The sequence below is a fragment of the Acomys russatus genome, chromosome 22 (genome assembly GCF_903995435.1).
Source record: "Acomys russatus chromosome 22, mAcoRus1.1, whole genome shotgun sequence".
Classification (NCBI taxonomy): Eukaryota; Metazoa; Chordata; class Mammalia; order Rodentia; family Muridae; genus Acomys; species Acomys russatus.
The window spans coordinates 41,240,292-41,254,137 of record NC_067158.1 but is presented as its reverse complement, the minus strand read 5'-3'; positions in this window follow the sequence as shown (position 1 = coordinate 41,254,137).

Sequence of the window (13,846 nt, the reverse complement as noted above, 5' to 3'; positions counted from 1 at the left end):
AGTCTTGAGGGCACTGCTGTTTTGGTTATTGTTTCATTATACGGAAATGAAGAGTTAAGGGGTGGGCACAACAGGCTCTTCTCTAAAAATTCTCAGTGTTTGTTCTCTTCGCCCATTGAACCTGGCATCAAGTTAAAGATGTGGCAATTGCTACAAGAGACAGGTTCAGCTTCTACAGGTCTTCATTTATCTCCCCTGCCCACAAGCTGTTCTGTGTAATGGTCAGAAGTCTCTTGGCTTTTCTGTTGGATTAACTGTATGCACTTCATGTTGTTATCATAAAAGTACAAAATGGGTCGGACTTGTACATCACAAGATAATATTCAAGGTCAATTTTTAATCAGAACCGATAACTCATTTCTTATTTTATTTCTCATTGAAAATTTTGGCCAGTCATATTGTCGGTGGAGCATATCAGGAATTCATCAGTCATTCTATTAAGGGCTTCTTCTCCAGAGAAAACGGATTTTTCTTTCTGTAGCACTGTCACCTGTCTGTAACTCCTCAAGTGGGGGTAGGGTCTTGTGAACACTTCTGCAGTGCCTTCTGCAAAGTTGACTGGTATGGTCCTATGAAGTCAACCATGGCTGTTGAGAATTTATGGGTGTATCATCTCTGTAATGTCCGGAGGATACTATGTGGCATCAGTCCTCATGCCCTTTAGCTCTGACATTCTTTCTACATCATCTTCTGAAATGTTCCCTGAGCCTGGGATATAGGGATTATATTATACAGGTCCATTTTGAGACGTGTACTCCATAGCCATATGTTACCTTTGACTTAATCAGTTGTGCGTTTTGATAATGAACTTTTTCTACTGAAACACTGATGCTCCTTTGATGGGGTAACATCAGCATTGACTTGATGTGTATGACGCTAAGTATTTAGAAGACACTTGAACATACAAATTTAGGATTACAGTAGTAACAGGTTCTCCTCTAGAGCATGTGACCTCTTCATGTAATACCAGGCATGAATTGTGTAATTGGGTGGACCTTACGTTTAATTATAGAACTCTTCACTACCCCCAAATATTGGTGCCACTGTAGCAGCACTAGGCTTATCTTGCTGGTCTGATGATTGTTGTAAGGATTTATTGATGATTAGGATTGTTGATAACTTTTTCTATCCCAGCAGCCTGTCAGCTCCCGACCCCATAAGAACTAATCAGAAGAATGAAGGCTTCCAGGTCAGTACCTGCTTAATTTTTCCAAGTCTTATGACTAAAGTGCATGATGTCTTCAGGAAGTGGGTCTTAAAATCAAAATTTGAAAGGTAATCAAGAGGAAAAGAAAGGTCTTGTTTTGATTGGGGCAGCTCTTTAGAACCCCATGGTCAGTAAATCTAATGTATTATATGGGCTCTAGAGAAAAACATTATCAAAGGCTAACTCAGATATGAACTGTTTGAATCTGGTAAGTATGCCCATGGGTACACCAGCGGCATTAGTGCTATGGGGGCAACCAACTAGTTTCTGATTGGCTATAAGTCCCATTTACAAGACAGAACATATTCCTGGGGAAGATTCTGTTGGTGAGAGCCTACAGGCCCTAGGATTGAACTTACTACTATTATTTTGTTAAATAAGCATTGAATTAAACAGCTTTCTAAATTGATATTTCTCTACTCATGGAATAGTGTAGTTCTCAACCCCATCAATATTTGAGTGCATGTGTGTGTGTGTGTGTGTGTGTGTGTGTGTGTGTGTGTGTGTGTGTGTGTGTGTGTGTGAATAATAGTAGTAGTAGCAGCAGCATAAGAAGAAGAAGAAGAAGAAGAAGAAGAAGAAGAAGAAGAAGAAGAAGAAGAAGAAGAAGAAGACGACACCGGTTAAAGTAGAAACTTGCAAATAGTGTAGAGTATGTCTCTACAGATTATACGAGTTAGAGGTAAGGGAGGACCTGAGCAAGGTGTCTTCTCAACGTGACAGAACGGCACTCTTGAACTTATAGTATCTGTAGCTAGCTTTATGAGATGAAGCCACTCCACATTCCAGCAGAGAGGAGGAGTGGGTTAATAAACTTTATCACTAACGGAGGAGCTATGGGCATTTGATAACTTCTAGGCAAGGGAGAGTAAGGTTTTTTTTTTCTATTGTTTGGTTGGTGGAGTTTTTTGTTTGTTTCTTTGTTTAGTTTTGTTTTGTTTTGCTTTTTTAGAGACTGTGAATTCTGTCAGGTTAACTGTGAGCCACACACCCAGAAGTATATGAAGAGCATACACTGGAATTTGTTTATAATTTTTAAGAAAGGGATCCAAATTTGGAATAGCCCTGAGGGTTCAGTGGTGAGGATGCTAGTAGAGATGATCAGATGGGCAGTAGACTTGAACACTGGTTAGTGTCAGATTCAGCCATCTGTAAGATTAGAGTCACACTACAGATATCACTGAAAGAAACGTCATTTGTATCATTGCCCAGTTGCCTTTTCCATGATAGGGTTGGACTTCTGTGTTTCCATGTATCATTTTTATATGTTCTCTCTCTCTCTCTCTCTCTCTCTCTCTCTCTCTCTCTCTCTCTCTCTCTCTCTCTCTCTCTCTCTCTCTCTCTCTCTCTCTCTCTCTCTCTCTCTCTTGCAGTATTCAGCAGTTACCTGATATGCCTCTCTCTTTCAGTTCCATTTCTGTTTTCAACTTTCTGCACAGGACATTTACAGTGACATTTGCAGCAATACTCTACCATGCACAGATATCAACTTGTTCTATGGAAATATAGAAATGTTCCAGATATGTAAAGCCCACCTCCCAGGGAAGCTTGCTCCTTACATAGTCAGCTGAGTGCTAGCTGACTCTTGGGGAAAGGCATGCCCCTAGCCTGCCCTCTGTTATCTTGTTGACTGCACAGGGCATACAGCAAGAGCTCTTTACTTGTTCATTCCATTTTTTTTCCAATTTCCAATAATCCACATGACTGAGCTTCCAGAATTAACTTTTATTTTATTTGTGAAAATGTATCCCTTTGTTTAGTTTATCTAGTTTTACTCCAGTGCTTTAATTTTCATTGTCTAGTGCATACATACATATCGAAATCTCACCATCAACCCAAAAATCAATTCATCATTTGTCCCTCTTATATTAAAAGACATTGCCCAAACCATTTTCCTTAACATATTGCATCATATTTTTATATATTTTTAAAGAAAGGCTAGATTTAGCCAGAGAGTTTTATTCTTTGGTCCTTCACAAATTCTATCCATTTTTTGGAACCTGTTGTACTTTATTTAAGTGATGATAAATAGTCTGCTAGGTAATTTATATAGTACTGCAAACAATATACAAAAGAGTGTATGTACATGTATACTATTCCTAGAGTATCCAAGGACAGAGAGGGACGTATCCAAGGACAGAGAGGGACGTACTCACAAACCCTCTAATACTGTGTCCCTTTCCATTTCCTACTTGACCAAGTTCTCATCAAATATAACATTTTCTTTCCTTTCTTTCCTTTAAATTGTTTTACATCCTTTGCCAACATTACTAGGGAAATATGTTAGTTAATTAAGCCTGGGCCCTCACACATGCTAGTTAAGCATTTCATCCCTGATATATTCTTAGCCACCTTTTACTTTTTATGTTGGAACAAGGTTTTATGGGGTCGCTCAGTCTGGCTTTGAACTCATTCTGTACCTAAGACAGATCTTGAACTCCTGATCACTGGCATGATAAGCTCGTGTCACCAGGCTGGCTGAAACCAATGCACTGTATCTATATTCTCTGAATATCTTTTTAAGCTTTTTGCTCCACTGAGGGTTTCTATTTGATAGATGGTCTTTTGTATTAAATCTGAAAATATGTCTAGTCTCAAACCTGATGCTCCATCCTATTTTGGGTAATGATATCACCATTGACTGAATCCCTCAAACTATGAGTCCAGAAATTACCCTTGACAGCCTTCAAATTTACCACTCACATCTAGTTGTGAGGCCAGCCTTGCTCTGTAACTCTCCAGTGTATTTCTCTTTCCTGTCACTGGCCTGGTTTGTCTCTTCTAACTCAGCCGGGAGGCTATCCAGCAGAGAGTCTGGACCTCAAGACACTCCCTTACCCTCCCATTCATTCTTCACACTATTGAAAGATTTATTTGTCTGAGTTAAACTTTGACTGTGTTGCATCACTTCTGTGCCTAAAATACTGGCGCAGCTCTCTAGCCTAGTGGTTGGAGTCCAAATTCCTGAGGGTGGCATGCAGGGACCTTGAAGATCCGACACTGCCTCAGCCTCCTACTGTTCAGTCAGTTTAGTATGTCCTGCTAGTTTCCTCTTCTCTGTATATTATTTATCACCTTTGTGTATCAGTATTCTCTTTTTCTGAGATGCCTTTCCCCCTTCTCAGCCAACCGAGTTCCTATTTTTAAAAGAATCCTCTTACCACACGGTTACATAATTATTGTATTATTTTGGTAATTACTCATTCTCTTTTCCGTTTTTCATGCTTTCTGTAATTCGCATTCCTCTTAATGGTCTACAAGGCCATGATCTTGCCTTTGGCTCCTTTCCTGACCTCATTTCCTCTCTTCTTCTCCCCAGCTGACTCTGCTCCAGCAATATTGGCTTCCTTCCTAGTGCCATGCACGTTCCCATACGAGAATTTGCTACTCCTCCTGCCTCTTGTCGCCTTCCCTGGACCCTTGCATTGCTGGTGCCCTCCTTTCCTGTTGGGTTTCTGTTCAACCATTCTTTTCCTCTGCAGACTGTCTTGCCTGACCGTGCAGTCTGCGATGAGCCGTGCCTCCTATTTCCTTGGCATCTCGAATCACATTCTCCATGATAGTACATCCCCAAACTGCCTTCTAAATTGTGACTTTTCGACTTGTCTGTACAGATAGATGTACGAATGGTCGCTCATGCGGAGTGCCCTGGTGTTGAAGTTTTCTTTCAGAAATAATACTAAAGCCAAGATTTCATGTGAAGGTCATGGATAAAGATGGATTAACCTAAACTCAAGAAAGCCTCCTGGGACATTTGACTACTCTTGATAGGAGAGCACAGGATGTAGAAGAAGGTTTATCTGGGCTTATTATATAAAGAAACATACCTCAAGGCAGTGTAGAACTACACACATTTCTTTGTAAAAAAAAAATTCCACACTTCAGGTATTGGCATTTATAGGCTCAATCACTTAGATGATAATAACATAATTAAATTGAGATTTGTGGCAGACAATGGATTAGCACTATTGTGTTCTTACAGAATTTATTACAAAATGCATTTTGTCATCAAGAGTAGTACGTAATTTAGATGTTCAAATATCCATCTCAGCCCCAGAACTCCAGGGGCTCCTTACTTTCTGTATGAATGCTGGCTTGTGCTGACCAGCATACTAAGCAGGCATCCAAGGATTATCCCAACATCTGCTTGGGGAAGACAGATGTTGTCATTACAAATCTTCATCCTTGTGCTCTCCTACAGTTAAAAAGAATTGTTCTCAGGCATTGAATTCATAAATGCAAGTTAGAAATTGGCAGAAAAATAAGAGAAACTCAAGTCTATAAAAAGTTCTGGATGGGAAGTTTCAAGACTGGAGGAGGAGAGGAAAAAAATAGAAAGGGAGTGAGGGGTGTGGCAGTGTTGGGGAATGAAGTAAGACATTATGAAGGTCTCAAGCTACATAAAATGCCTTTTGTATAGTTTGTCTTATGTGGGATTTTATCACCACATAAAACCCAATACGCTTGTTTTCACTGCAAGCAGGAGGACGCTGTATAAAGAAGCTGGAGAAACAGCATGCAACTCATAAAAGACATGCAGTTGGAATTTACACACGCATCCATCACGGGGCAGTGTGCAACAAGAGGCAGCCGAGGACATTTATTTAGTGTGACTTGAAACGATGCTTCCTTTCTCACAGCAAAGCCTGCTAGTTGAAAGGCAAACACAGGATCCATTGGAGGAGCACTGGCAAGCATTGGCTTTGCAGGACATTTACTTTTTTTCTGCATCTAGCCTTCTTGGCCACGCCTTCAGAGTATCAGGTGACTACAGTGTCTGTGCCAAGCTTTTTTTTTTGTTTGTTTGTTTTTTCAGCATCCACAGACCTGTCCTTGCTGGATTCTGAGATGTGGGAGGCAGAAAAGGACATAACTACCAGTGGGTCACTGGTATAAAAATTAACATTTGCCTATGGGTTTCTTAGAGCTTCCCTTTGGAGTTTTGGCTCTGGCTCAAAACCTCTTCTATCTACTGATGACAGACTGTGATATGGCATTCCAGTTTCATTGATCAGGGCAGCTAGCAAGGTTTGTGTCACCTAGATTTTATCTAAGTGACAAAGAAAGGGGCAGATGGACCTGGCACAGTGTGATCAGTGTGAGGCCCTGACCCTGCACAGGCATGGTGCTTGCTGGCACTCGAATGTTTTCACACTTCTGGCTTTGTATCTAAGTCTTAATCCTGCAGCTGCATCATGGGAAAATTCACTTAGTACAGCTTTCATCAATCCAACCTCCCCTTTCTGGGATAATACCACAGACACACTTCCTAAACACAGACTAATTACACAGATTAAGATGATGGGTTGGTGATTTTTTTCAGGGGACTCTAAAAGCTGCAGAAGATGCAAGTGGTTTTTAGAAGCCTTTAGCATGCATACTTAGAACAACGTAAGTGAGGTCCTCTCTTGCGTTAGGGAGCTGGAGTCTGTCACATTATCCCCACTGACTCTCGTAATGTTCCTGGCGCCATACCACATGCAACAGATGTAAAAGGTCACCAGTGAAGGGCGAAATATTATGTGACAATAACAAAACTGTGCTTTCTGCTAAGCAAGCCTTCTCACTCTGCATTTTGATTGTTCTTACCTGGTTTTGATGGACTGATTTTGTTTTTATTTATTTGCCAGAGTTTATTTTGTTGAGTATGGCAAAAAGACAAAAAGAGGTACAATAAGAAAGCAAGAGAGAGACAAGTTCCCTTTTTTGTTTGTTTGTTTGTTTGTTTGTTTGTTTTGGCATCCTTGGAAGCATCAGCTGGAGCCTGTTTCACATGGGCTTTGCCTTCCTAAAGAACGTTGTCGGTTACACCTCTCCTTTCCGCTGAACTTGAATGATTTGCTTAGCTAATCAAGCTTAAATAACATGTAGCAGCAAGGGGAAAAAAGCCACTGAAAACTAGAAATGACTGCAGCTGTTTTCTGCATTGTAGGAGAACAAAATTCATCTCTGTGTAAATGCTCTTTTGTTCAGAAGAACATACTGATGGAATTTTCAGGTTATGCGAAACAAGGTTCCAAAGACTGGTTCAGGATGGTGGTGTAGATACAGGAGCAGAATTGCTCTGAGTTCTTATCAGCTGTCAAATGTGTTGCTAGTTTTACTTTTATATGCATTGGGAGTGGAGGGGAGACAAATGCTATATACTAGAGCTAGGAGACTATGGGAATAGAAGCTTTCCTGCTATATGTACACACTCGTACAGAGGCACATAGACAGGAAATTGTGGCCATCTGGATCTTCAGCAAATGAAGAATTTGTGAGAAATTTCTTAGTGTGGAAATGGCAGAAAATCCCTAATGGTTGTAAATCATATCAGTTTTTGGCTGTTATCCAATCTGTTACGATGCCTCCTACAGAATTAGAGTAGTTCTCTCTGTGTTCAGTTAGGGTATCCTAACTGTGTGGCCAGAGATGCAGAAGCTCCAGAGACAAAGAAACAGAACAGTCACATAAAGAGATACAAGTAAAGGGATACAGTGAGTTAGGTGCTTGACTTGTGAGTGGACCTCACCATACCCACGAACTTGGGAGGGTACAGGCTGTCTCATTGCTGCATTGTGGTTATAGCATGTTGTTTATATAATATATATATATATATATATGTGTGTGTGTGTGTGTGTGTGTGTGTGTGTGTGTGTATGTATCAAAAAAAAAAAAAAACCTATTCTGACACAATGAAGGCTGCTCCGAGTGTGTTTTGACACCTGTAACATAAGTTCTACAATTTCAGTCATCTGTTTTCCCACTTTTTCCAAACTCTAAGTTCACTTCCTTCCCTCCTTCTTTCATCCCTTCTTCTTCTTTCTCTTTCCTTCTTCTTCTTCTTCTTCTTCTTCTTCTTCTTCTTCTTCTTCTTCTTCTTCTTCTTCTTCTTCTTCTTCTTCTTCTTCTTCTTCTTCTTCTTCTTCTCCTCCTCCTTCTCCTCCTTCTTCTCCTTCTCCTTCTCCTTCTCCTTCTCCTTCTCCTTCTCCTTCTCCTTCTTCTCTTCTTCTTCTTCTTCTTCTCTTCTTTTCTTCTTCTTTCCTTCTTCTTTCTTTCTTTTTCTCTCTCTCTCTCTCTTCTCTCTCTCTCTCTCTCTCTCCTCTCTCTCCTCTCCTCCTCTCTCCTCTCCTCTCCTCTCTCCTCTCTCTCCTCTCGTCTCTTCCTCTCTCTCCTTCTCTCCTTCCTCCGTCCTCTCTCTCTCTCTCTCCCTCTCTCTCCTGGGTAGATTAGGCTTTCTTTAACTCATAACCCACTTGTGTAAGCCTCCCCAATTGCTGGAATTATAAAATTGTGGCATCACTTTCATTTCATTTTTCCTACTTGATTTAAGTCTAAAAAGTACTTCATTAGGCCAGGCTGTTCTACATAGTGAGTTCTAGGATGGCCTAGACTGTGTATAAAGATCCAATTTCCAAAGACTAAAAACCAACCAACAAACAAATAATGTGCTTACAGATAAAAACATCAAATAGCTAGATTAATATAGCCATTTAAACAAACATCTATCCAGTGCCAAAATCTACATCTCCATCTACTTCAATGAATCAGAACAATGAATCAGGTCATTCTGAACTTAAGAGCATTACTTAGGGTTTTACACTTTTTTTTTTAAAGCTTTTTCCTTAGTCTCCTTATTCATTTCTGTTTTAGTCTCTTCTTGTGGCTGCGTAAAAAAAAAAAAAATACACACACACACACACACACACACACACACACACACACACACACACACAAGACCAAAAGTGACTTGTAGCTGGATTTAGCTACTTTGTAGGTTCCTCTGTTTCCTACCCTTTATAGCCCCACCCACATTTCATCTCCTATCACTAGACAGTAGAGACAGAAGGACAGATTGGGGGTGGGGAAAGAGAAAGACAGAGATCTGTGAACCTAATTTCTTTCTTCTTGTTTCTTCTTTGAGCATGACTGCTAACAAACTGCACCTGCACCCAACCACCACCACCACCACCACCCCTCGCCTCTCATGGGACTTTAGCATTTATATACTCTCAAAAAGTTACCAGAATTCCAAACTTCTCTAGAGCACAAGGAAAATCATAGCCTGCTGCTGCAAAGCAGCTCCATATCCCCATACCTGAGGTTAAAACAAGAACATATAATATTTCTGTGGTTTTTTAAAACAACGAAATCCAAATTTCAGAATTGTCACTGCAGGGTTAGAGTTTATTTTGTCTTATAGCTCCAGTGGACTAGTCACGAGAAATATTTTAGCATGTAACAAGAGCAAGAAGCTGAGGGATCACATCCTCCAACATAAACATTAGAGCAGAGACAACAAGCTTGAAGTGGGATAAGTCTATGAACTTCCAAGCCTGTCCCAAGTGACCCATTTCCTGTAGCAAGGCTCTACTTCCAAAAGGCTTCACAAGCTCTAAGTGTGCCAACAACTGGGAAGGAGGCGATCACATGCCTAAGGGAAAGTTCTTATTCAAACCAGCACCCTCTACTCATTCTTTCATGCCAATTAGCATTTCATCGTATTCATGAAGTTGACTGTGAATATTTAAGGCCACCCAGGAATCACTGATAGAAGTCCTGTTGCACTCTTAATAGGAATCAAAAAACATATACAACGTGTCACAGCTACTTTTGTGTTTTCTCTACATTATTGTGTTCTGGCTACCAAAACCAAAAGAAATTATGAGGATAAAGGAAATGTGTTGCTTATTTTTCAGATATTTTCTCCTCTACTAAGTCTATTCCTGGGTACCTACTAACTTCTCAATTAGCATTTTGTTAATGGGTGGGGAGTTGCATTAGTCTCGAAAATAAGCATTTATTAGCCAGGAAAATTATACTAGCGGGAAGCTAAGCTGCTGCATTAGTGGATCCAACCAAGCTTGTACTCCTTGCTGGATACTACTTCGGTGGGCCACTGTATGGTAAATTAGTTCCCACAATGAAAAATTATAAGGGTTTCAGAACTTTTGAGCTTATGTAGTGTCCCAATAAACATGATCCTTTCACCTTTTTACTCACAAAGACACTGTTATTTCCCACATAGCTTCATTAAGCAAAGCCAAAATAAAATAAAACCTAATAATGTCGTTTAGTCAAAGAATCAAATTAAGAGAACTTACAGCTCCCTTTAATATTTCTTTAAATGTTGTGAGTACAGTTAGCTTAATGAGAGACTAATATCTTAAACCCCATATCACCCTGAGTACTGCAAGCTAAGGCATTCATGTGCAGCCATAGATACAAAGTGTAATTTTAAATATCTCTCTTTGCTATGCTACTGAAAGGTATCAGAAGGCTTACAAAATTATTTTCATGTTTCCATTTTACTACAAGTCTGTATTTCAAATATTCTGCTTTCTTGCTTTATTTCTTGTTTTAACTTCAAGTTTATTTGTGTATGTGTGTGTGTGTGTGTGTGTGTGTGTGTACATGCACATATGTGTTATCTCTCTCTGTGTGCATGTACACATGTGTACAGGTGCCTGTGGAAGCTAGAGAGGGTGTTACCTTCCCTCGAGCTGGAGTCCCAGCTGGTTGGGGACACACAGCAGGAATGCTGGGGACCAAACTCCAGTTCTCTACAGAAGCAGGGCATGCATGATCTTAACCTCTGAGCCACCTTTCCAGCTTTGGCTTTGACTTTTCTTTCTTCTTTTTTCCTATTGTTCCATGCTCCTTCATGCATTTTGCTCTGTATTTGAGACTTCTCACAGCTCTCTCTCTCTTATATCCTTCATTATCTATAAAAAGGCTGTCCCAGTGGGGAACACTTGGGAACGAAGTCAAAGTTCCAATTTACCTTGGGCTCAGATTTTACAACCAGGGCATAAATAGGAAAATTGCTTGTAATTAAAATCGTCACAAACTCCAATTAGTTGATGTTAATAATAATAAGAGCCACTTCCATGAAGTTGAATAAGTTCATCTTTTCCTCTTCCATAAAAATAAATCTGTCTGCACTCAGTTGAATCTCAGTTCAATAGTTGACTTCTTCATATGGGCCATGTTGTTAAAGAAGTGAGCTTCTTCAGCACGTGGACTGGAGTGAAATGTTCAGGGTGTCATAGAGGCATGGAACCAAGATGATGACAGCAGGACAGGACTAACCCCGTTAGGTAAAAGACAGGTGTGCATCCTCAAGTTCTATTAGCATGTTGCTTCCCACATGGCTACTGCGCTATGCAGCCTGAAGAGCTGTTGATCCTCTGTGCATGTTTTCTTTTTTCTTTTTTTTTTTTTTTTTTTTTTGACCCTCTCTCTTTTCATCTCTTTAACATCTAAAATCAAATCATAAATGCCATGGACTTTGTTGTATGCCTGGTACAACTTAATTGTAGGAGTTAAACTGGGAGTCCTGCCTTGGAAACAAAGCTAGATTTCTATCTATAATGCTTTTTTTTGTCACTCGATTGCAAACATCTATGACTGTGCATGAAGCCTCTGTACATCAAATGTGTCAAACTGAGGACCTAAGAGATGAGTTTTGGTATTTTGACTTACATAATCTAGCATTTCTCCATGTTTAAGTTATGCTCAAAGATTAGGTTAAGCCGAAAAAAAATCATGGCAAACGCTTGCCAGCATTAAAATTGTTTCCTCCTGACTTAGTTACTACATGGAAAGCCTCCCCTTAAAGAAATCAACACTACTACCCATCAAGTGTCAATGCGGTAAGATGTTCGTGAGCGATGTCATAAACTGCTGGTGTCAGCATGTGACTTCAACTCTTATCTCAGCTTTTAGCAGCAACAAGTGGGGAGGTGGATGCCTTTGAGGTTTTGATAGCACACTGTTTCAGTATGCAGATACATAGATTTCAAACCTGTCTATAAGAATTGGTGGGTTGAGGGGTTCCGCTCAAACTAAGGCACCAGCCAAGGACAATACAGGAGGTAAACTTTAAACCCCTTCCCAGATCTAGCCAATGGTCAGAATATTCTCCACAGTTGAGTGGAGAGTGTGATACAACTTTCTCACGTACCTGGGTGCCTCACATTTGACCATGTCCCCTGGAGGGGGAGACCTGGTGGCACTCAGAGGAAGGACAGCAAGTAGCCAAGAAAGAGACTTGATACCCTATGAGAATATATAGGGGGATGTAATCCCCCTCAGGAACAGTCATAGGGGAGGGGAATAATGGGAAAATGGGGGAGGGGAATGGGAGGACACAAGGGATGGGATAAACATTGAGATGTAACAAGAATAAATTAATAAAAAAAAGGAAAAAAATACTATATTAGACTCTCCAAAAAAAAAAAAAAAAAAAAAAAAAAAAAAAAAGAATTGGGGGTTGGCTCTCTCTCTCTCTCTCTCTCTCTCATCTCTCTCTCTCCTCCCTCTCTCCTCTCTCTCTCTCTCTCTCCTCCCTCCCCTCTCTCTCCCTCCCTCCCTCTCTCCCTCCCTCCTCTCTCTCCCTCTCTCCCTCTCTCCCTCCCTCCCTCCCTCCCTCCCTCCCTCTCCCTCCCTCCCTCCCTCTCTCCTCTCTCTCTCCCTCCCTCCCTCCCTCTCTCTCTCTCTCCTCCCTCTCTCTCTCTCTCCCTCCCTCTCCGCTCCTCCCTCCTCCCTCTCTCCCTCTCTCCCTCCCTCCCTCTCTCCCTCTCCTCATCTCTCGTCCCTCCTCTCTCTCCTCTCTCTCTCTCTCCCTCTCTCTCTCTCTCTCCTCTCTCTCTCTCTCTCTCTCTCTCTCTCTCACACACACACACACACACACACACACACACACACACACACACACAGTCTCCGCATTTAACTGCTGTACATCCTGGGCAGAGATGCAACTCATCTTGAGGTCTGCGTTGAAGGTCCTTACGTACTCTAGTTCCAAGTCAACATCACCAATTTACTGCTGTTCTTTCCATGACAACACTGAATTTCCTCACAAATAAAACAAGTGGGGTTTGTTTGTCATTTCTTTGGCATATTTGGAGATTTTAAAAAACTTTTAAACATTTATTTTATATGTATACTGGTGTTTGCCTGCATGTATGTCTCTGTATGACATGCATGCTTAGTGCCTCTAGAGCTTAGCAGAGGGTGTTGGGCCCTCTTGAGCTAGACACAGACAATTGTCAGGCACCATGTGCATGACAGGACCAAACCTGAGTCACCTGAAAAGCAGCTAGTGTTTTTAACTACTGAATAATCTTTCCAGCCTCATATTTGGGGAAAATTTAACAACCAACATTTAGTTCATTTTAAAAGTGATATGACTATTAAGCTCATGAAAAGAAATAAGGCTAGATAATGAAGAAAAAGCCTTGCCAAATGTGAAAATAAAATTTATTAGGCAATTTTCACCTTGCCAATAACTTTTTCTAATGGTATATGTGAGAGAGTTAATCTATTTTAAAATTCAATACAATAAATAAATATAATTGATTTACATAAGGTTTTATATACTCATTCTTGGGAATGTGTTAGCATGATTTTATAGGCTTGGTCACAGTTGCAGAGATACAATATGTAATTACTGATCTGAAGAGCAAAAATCATACATACTTTATACCTTTAAACATAACTCAATTTCTATTTGTAGTAGCTGGTGCCTTCAAAACCCTAATGACTACAAGGAAACGGCTTCTTACAAGTGATCTTTCAGTCCTTGAGATAGCAGCTATGTTTACTCTCCTACTATAAGACTGAGTTTAAATTTATACTTTCAACTCTTAAATA